The sequence below is a fragment of the Rhincodon typus genome, chromosome 21 (assembly GCF_021869965.1).
Source record: "Rhincodon typus isolate 14 chromosome 21, sRhiTyp1.1, whole genome shotgun sequence".
NCBI lineage: Eukaryota > Metazoa > Chordata > Chondrichthyes > Orectolobiformes > Rhincodontidae > Rhincodon > Rhincodon typus.
The window spans coordinates 7912444-7920496 of NC_063352.1; the positions used below are offsets into that span (position 1 = coordinate 7912444).

At 43.8% G+C, this 8053-nt stretch overlaps 1 protein-coding gene across 2 annotated transcripts in view; it reads left to right on the plus strand.

Annotated features, from left to right (window-relative positions):
• The first annotated feature begins 4917 nt into the window (after positions 1 to 4917).
• The window catches only part of smim22 (small integral membrane protein 22), a 16394-nt gene continuing 13258 nt past the window's right edge, over positions 4918 to 8053 (plus strand). The window contains exon 1 of one of the 2 annotated variants that reach the window (XM_048609544.1): positions 4918 to 5080. The gene's annotated coding sequence lies outside the window, so the exon portion shown is untranslated. The remainder of the gene's footprint in view (positions 5081 to 8053) is intronic. The other variant, XM_048609543.1, reaches the window with a different exon arrangement.

Here is an 8053-nt window from a genome sequence, read left to right on the forward strand (position 1 = left end):
ATCGTTATGAGACAAAGTTCTATCCACCTCCTTTCCTGGTGAATGCGATGGTACTGATTGTGTACAGCTGACTGGTTGCCTGATGGTACTGGTCCTTTCCCCTTCACCCTGAAGCTGTTCAATACCGAGATAGAGATTATCTCCAGCCGTCCCACATGTGCCCTTGCTGTTCACCCTCAAACATCAGGAACGACCTTGGAAGTGGCACGGATGCTTCTGTGGTTCTGTGAGCCTCTGGAATTCATGCCCCACTTAAAGATCTGCTGCTGTTTCGGGGCCTAGGGCTGGAAAGTGGGACTAATATACTACAGATGCTATGGGCTGAAGAGCCTCTATGGCAGCTCAGTGGTTAGCACTGCTGCCTCATGGCGCCAGGGACCTGGGTTCGATTCCACCCTCGGGTGACCATGTGTGGAGTTTGTACGTTCTCCCCGTGTCTGTGTGGGTTTCCTCCGGGTGCTCCAGTTTCCTCCCACAGTCCAAAGATGTGCAGGTTAGGTGGATTGGCTGTGCTAAATTGCCCAAAGTATCCAGGGATGCCCAGGTTAGGTGGATTGGCCATAGGAAATGCAAGGGTACAGGGTAGGGGGCTGGCTCTGGTTGGGATGCTCTTTGGAGAGTCAGTGTGGACTTGATGGGCCAAATGGCCTGCTTCCACACTGTAGGGATTCTATGATTCTGTACTGTCTGACCCTACGAATGCCTCAACTTCTGAAGTTTATCCTGCCAAAAGCAGGTGAGAACCAATTGGTGAGGAGAATGTTTTTCTGAGTGATTTAGATGTGTTCAGGGAGTGGGCATATATACAGTCTAACATGGGTAAGTGTGAAGTTGTCCTCTTTAGGAGGAAGAATAGAATGGGTGGATCTTACTTAAACAGTTAGAGATTGAGAAACAGCGATGTGCAAGGGATGTCCTTGTGCATCAGTCACTGAAAGCATGCTGTACAGAAGGCAAATGGTATATTAGGAACATAGGAAGAGGCTATTCGGTCCATCAAGCCTACCCCACCATTCAATGCAATGGTATCTGATTGAACACTTCAGTGCTCTGTACCTACCCCTATTCTCATGGCCCTGTAGGCCACAGCAGATATCTGTCAATCTCTCCCTTAAACGTACTCAAAGGCTGGGTTTGCACCGCCCTCTGTCGTGAAAGAGGTTGTTCAATGTGGGAGCAAATCATCATGGAATCCCTACAGCATGGAAGCAAGCCACTCAGCCCATCGAGTCCACACCGACCCTCCGGAGAGCACCCACCCCCCACCATCCCTATGACCCTGCATTTCCCATGGCCAACCCTTCTAACCTGGAAACTCCAAGCAATTCAGCATGGCCAATCCACCTAACCTGTGTATCTTTAGACTGTGGGGTTAAGTCTTACTAAAACTGTAGAGAGCCTTGTTGAGACCACATTGGGCATAGTTTTGGTCCCCTTACCTGGGGAAAGACAGAGTTGCCATCAAGACAGTGCAGTGAAGGTTCACTAGACTGATTTGTCGTTTATTGTATGGGGAGAGATTGGGTTGACTGGGCCTGTTACTCACTGGAGTTTAGATGAATGAGAGGTTTTGGGTTAAATTGAAATATAGGAAATTTGGACAGGGATGGACAGATTGGAGTCAGGGGTAATGTTTCCCCAGGCTGTGGGGTGACCAGAAGAAGGCGTCATGGTGTTAGGATACAAGGCGTGTCAAAGTTAGTATCCCCACCTCTAACGCGGGAGACTGGGGTTCAATTCCCCATCAGGGAACCCCCTATCCCTCTGTGGCACAATGGGTTTGCGTATTTGGTGAAAGGTTGATGGTTTGAAACCGCTCTGAGACGAAAGCATCTCTTGCTTTGGGTGGCATGGTGGCACAGTGGTTAGCACTGCTGTCTCACAGCGCCAGGGACCAAGGTTCAATTCCACCCTTGGGCGACTGTCTGTGTGGAGTTTGCACATTCTTCCTGTGTCTGTGTGGGTTTCCTCCGGGTGCTCCGGTTTCCTCCCACAGTCCAAAGATGTGCAGGCTAGGTGAATTAGCTATGCTAAATTGCCCGTAGTGTTCAGGGATGTGTAGATTAGGGCGATGGGTCTGGGTGGGATGCTCCGAGGGTCATTCTGGACTTGTTGGGCCGAAGGGCCTCTTTCCACACTATTCTCCAGCAGCTGGTGAAGCTGTGGATTCACTGCTGCAGCTAGGCCAAGCATAAAGCCCCTGTGTATTGCTAGAAAAAGCACAACTTTACTCTACAAGCAATTATCCCTTCGCATTCGAATCAGGTCAAACACGTTTAAACTCTACCCTTAGCCCACAACAGTAACGTTTTAACTGTGTGGATGTCGGCCAAATAGCTAAAAATCGGTGGGAAAATAGCCTTTGAATTGCCATGGGCCCGATCGGCAGAATTGCACATTTTGGTTTCTCAGGATTCAAAAATTAAATCAGTGGTAGGAGTCACCATGGCAACCTGATGGGGAGATCCGGTTCCTTGGTTACCGTGTTAACACTGTGTTGTGGTGAGTTACAAAACAAGACCTCAGCTTGCTGGAGTAAGAACACAAACAGGAGGAGACGAAATGTGAAAGAGCAGCAGCTGAGAGGAAAATAAAGCGACCAAGTGTGTGGCACATTGAACAAAGACGATTCTGTAAACCCCTTCAATGTTTCTCAATTATCCTATAGAGCCAGTATTGGGCAACGCTTCATCATCGATATCACTTGAGTGTTACTCATTCTTTTGTTGTAGATCTATCTACTCACAACACAGCTTCAGACAACAGAATTTAGAAATAGAGATAACAAGGTGTAGAGCTGGATGAACACAGCAGGCCAAACAGCATCAGAGGAGCAGGAAAGCTGACGTTTTGGGCCTAGACCGATTCTCCAGCATCGGCAGTTCCTACTATCTCTGAATCGATTTTAACCCCATTGCAAAGCCCCTCTGATGCTGCTTGGCCTGCTGTGTTCAACCAGCTCTACACCTTGTTATCTCAGATTCTCCAGCATCGGCAGTTCCTACTATCTCAGAATTTAGAAATAGCTTAATTCTCACACGCACTTACATGAGTGCAGCGAAATGTTTACAAATCGCCACTTACAGACAAAGGTACCCAGGTCTGGATTCTTAAGTATAAATTCTTCGGAATAAACGTGAAAAATACAAAATCATAGGAATAAAATTTTTAAACACTGGTGAGAAAGATCAGAAGTACAGCCCTCCCAGATCCCATTACCACCGCCTCCCCCACCACCTTTAACCACTTGGCCAGCTGCTAAGGGGTGAGAAATACTGCCCGTCTCTCCATGAGCAGTTCCCATACGCACCCAGTTGGGCAAAACCACCAGCTCCGGCCAGCATGGTACAAACCTAGACTATTTCTTATAACATTTGTTCATGGGATGTACATGTCCCAGGCCAGCATTTATTGCCCATCCCTAATTGCCCAGAGGGCAGTTAAGAGTCAACCCCCTTGCTGTGGGTCTGGAGTCACATGTAGGCCAGACCGGGTAAGGGTGGCAGTTTCCTTCCCTAAAGGATGTCAGTGAACCAGATGGGTTTTTACAATAATCAATGGGCGTTGCAAACTTTTATTGTGTTCAAATTTCATCATCTGCCACAGTGAGGATTCAAAACCATTTTTTTTTTAAATTCACGCACAGGATGTAGGCATCACTGGCTGGGCCTGCATTTATTACCCATCATTCTTTGCCCAGAGGGCCGTAAGAGTCAACCACATCGATTTATCTGATTAAAGGGAGGCAATGGCCTATTATTGTTAGATTATTAATCCAGAAACTCAGCTAAAGTTCTGGGGATCCGGGTTCAAATCCTGCCATGGTAGATGGTGGAACTTGAATTCAATAAAGAATCTGGAATTGAGGGTCTGATGATGACCAAGGATCGATTGTCTGGTTCACTAAGGCCCTTTAGGGAAGGAAATCTGTCATCCTTACCTGGTCTGGCCTACATGGGACTCCAGACCCACAGCAATGTGTTTGATTCCTAATTGCTCTCTGGGCAACTAGGAACAGGCAATATGTACTGGCCCATGAAGCGATATCCACACCTTGTGAGTGAATAAAAGAAACATTGCTGTTGGCCCGGAGTCACATGTAGGTCTGAATGACAAAGTTCCTTTCCTAGACTTGCCCTGATAATCCAGAATAGCTTCATAGTCATTGTTAGACCCTTAATTCCATATTCTTTATGGAGTTCAAATTCCAGCATGGCTTAACATTAGCTGAGTTTCTGGGTTAAGACTCTAGTGATAATACCTCCAGGCCATCACCTCCCCTTAATCAGATAAATCAAGTGCTCTCCTTAGATGAAGTAGGTTTAAAGGGCAGGGAATATTTTGATCAGGACTTGCAAATGTAATCCTTGATTTATTTTAAGGCGACATATTGGCTGCTTAGTTTTAAATGTTCATGAAAAATTCCCCCATCAGCATTTACAATGGATGTTTCCTGCCTAAACAGGACAATGACAACTTCACGGGAGTACCGGTGCTGCAGGGGGTTTTCTTTAAATGTGCCATACAAAATTTTGCCAATTTTCTAATTTAAGATCTTGGAATGTAATTAAGTACATCAGGCACTTTACATTATATTGCAGTTTAGTATGAAACAGGTTGTTCCAAAAGCACCATATTCCAGAACAATAGAAACCATTAAGAAATCACACAAGTCACTTCATAGCCCGTTGATATTAAACTCCCAAACAGTAATGACAAGAGATTAGGAAAGAAAACGTTGTGTAAAAATACAAATATGGGTCACAGACCAACTGTTTACAGGTAGGTTCTTCATATTAACTCAAACTAATTCAGATTTGAAGGCCAGTTACAGGAGTATATCGTTGCAGGAGTTAGTTTGTGTGTTGAGAGTCAAGCTCCTCCCACTCACAGCTATAATTAACACAATGATCCAACCAGGCAATGAGAATGCTGGATGCAATTTAATCAAGGTGCACTTCCCTGACTAGGGTGGGGAAGTTTCAGCCTGAAGTGCTATTCAACTCTTCTAGAACTGCCAAACAAAAACACGGTGAACAGTTTGATGGTTCTGTTTTAAGGTCAGTAAGGAGTGTGCAAGGTAAGACTCAGTGTTGGATTGTGAGGTGTGCTGAAAGCAATTTTAATCATTAATTTTGTGCTTCAGTTTCGTTTCCATTAAGTTGTAGGAGCAATTGCCAAACAATCTCTTCTGAAATTGAAAATCAAAAACTATTCTCTTCATGCTGTTCCTGTATTCACTTTGTGTTGTCAAGAAGAAAATAATTCAAAGATTTAAGAAACAAATGCTGCGTCATTTTCTTGATGAGGCTATAGTTAACTTGGTGTTTATAAATTGATTGAAATGTTGACTAGCAAATCACCTCAGGCTTCATGTGTGAGGCCTGTATTTTTAGGTCAAACTACTTCCTGGTCTATCGTGAAAATTTTGAAAAAAATTCTCTGTGTCTTTCAAGGCATTGCAATGATTTTTATTGTTATCCACAACATTGATGCGATGATTAAATGTGCAGAAGTATGAATTAAGAGTGTGAGTGGGCCACTCTGCCCCTCTAATCTGATCTATAATTCGATAAGATCAAGATCTAATTGTAGCCACAAAATTCCTTCCTTGTCTACCCTCTGTATTCTTTGACTCCCTTGTCAGGCAAGATTTTGTCTCTGTCAGCCTTTAAAATATTTTTAAAAATTACAAAATAAACAATTAAAACAGGAAAGTCGTATATAAAATAACATAGAAGACGGGCTCATTGGTAACTAAGTCAGAAAATCAGCTCCATTGATTTAATAAAATAGAGTTCATTGGAATCTCTGGAAATGGAGGATGAATTTCCTGATAATGGCTGTAAGTAACCCAGGAGAAAAGATATTTTGACACAAAGTAATTTGGTGTTTCCTTGCCGTTTTCTTTGAACTCTTCTACCTATGGGTGCTAAAAGTGATAAGCTCTTTAACAAAGCTGGGTGAAACCTCCAGGAATGTATCCAACCAGAACTGATGTCACCTGATTTATGTTGGTCTCTCAAATATAGGTTGGTTTTTCTAACCATCCATGACAGTTTCCCAGTCACCAATAGCTTTCAGTTCCAGATTTGTTCATTGCATTTCAGTTTTTGCCAACTGCCGTGGTAGGGTATGAACTCCTGTCTCCAAACTGTTAACTTCTGGATCACCAGCCCATTTTCTACGCCACTGCCTCCCAACGAAGAACTCGGTGCATGGGTTTTCCACTGCCAAAGTCCTATAGTAAATCAGGAGATTGTGGTACAACAGTATTCTCAGGGGATTAGTTATCCACAACTTCCCAAGTTCAGCCTCTTGGAAATGATGTGAAATCCAAACACAGTAGGAGGTGAAATTTGAATATTTTTGTTTGAAAGCTGGTCTAATGGTAATATTGTCATTAAAAACCCTTCTGGGTTTCACTAATGTCCATTAGGGAAGGAAACTGCCATCCTTACCTGACCTAGCCTACATGTGACTCCAGGCCTATAGCAATGTGGTTGACTCTTGACTACCCTCTGGACAATTAGGGTTGGGCAGTAAATACCAGTGTGCTCAGTGACATCCACATTCTATGAGCAAGTAAAATAAACAAGCTGGAAAACTGATTTTAAAAGAAGAGAAGGCTTGCATTTACATAGCCCCATTCATGATGTCTCAAAGATCTCAACAGCAAATTCAGTACCTTTTGTGGTTATTATTGTATTGCTGAAAACTGTGCCAATTTAGTGAGCGGCTCAGTGGTTAGCACTGCTGCCTCACAGCACCAGGGACCCGGGTTCAATTCCACCCTCGGGTGGCTGTCTGTGTGGAGTTTGCACATTCTCCCCATGTCTGCGTAGGTTTCCTTCAGGTGCTCCAGTTTCCTCCCACAGTCCAAAGATGTGCAGATTAGCTGAGCTAAATTGCCCTGTAGTGTCCAGGCTAGGTGGTTTAGCCATGGGAAATGCAAGGTTACAGGCTTAAGTGCTGTTTGGAGGATCGGTGTGAACTCAATGGGCTGAATGGCCTATTTCACACAGTGGATTCTATGAAATTACTCCCAGCGCGTTGTCACAAATACAGCGAATGAGAGAAACTCATCAGGTCCGACAGTCTCTGCAGCTGAGAAACACAGTTAACTTTTTGAGTCTGATATGACTCTCCTTCAGTTTTTGGAAGAATACCAGACTCAAAATGTTACCTATTTCTCTCTGTCTCCTCAGATGCTGCTAGACCAGCATTCCTGGTGCTTTGTTTCAGGTTTCCAATACCCTTTGCCTTTATTCAAGTTCCATCAGGTAACGTTGAGATAATCTCTGTGTTTTTGAGATATTAGTTGAGGGATAAGTACTGTTGACGGCACCAGGAACAACATCCTGCTCCTCTTCAAAATAATACCATCCAGGTAAACACGTCATCCTAAAAATAGCAGCACCTCTGACAGTGCAGCACTTCACTGAGGGCCAGGCTTGATCTTTGAGTTCAAACTCTGGAGTCAGACTTGAACTGAGAGATGCCTGAGCATGGAACCATACTACAGCTAGTAGCATTAATGCCACAGCAAAAGCTGGCAATGTTTTTGAAGGTGGTACACAGCTCTGGATATAAACAGAATGGCACGTAGAGATTTATGCTTTTGATTTAAGCTTTATTGTCACCTGTACTCAAGTACAGGAGTACAGTGCAAGTGTATAATGTCACCACAGATGGCGCCATCTTAGGTACAAAGGTGCCTGGGTATAAAAGACTTGGGAACAAGCAGTCACGTAAAGAAATAAAGTTAAAAGTAAAGCATTACCGTTGTTCTTAGCATAAATAGAAAAATAAAGTTAACATTACAGATCTTTCTAGTATTAAGTGGAAACATAAAAGTATGTGGGTAGAAGTTCAACAGTCTTTCTTAAGTGTACTCCCTGCAATGGCTCAGAAAGAACACGGATTTAACACAAACAGATTCTAAACAAGGCCTCACACCTAACATTGAATCAGAGATAGTAGGAACTGCAGATGCTGGAGAATCCGAGACAACAAGGTGCAGGGCTGGATGAACACAGCAGGCCAAGCAGCA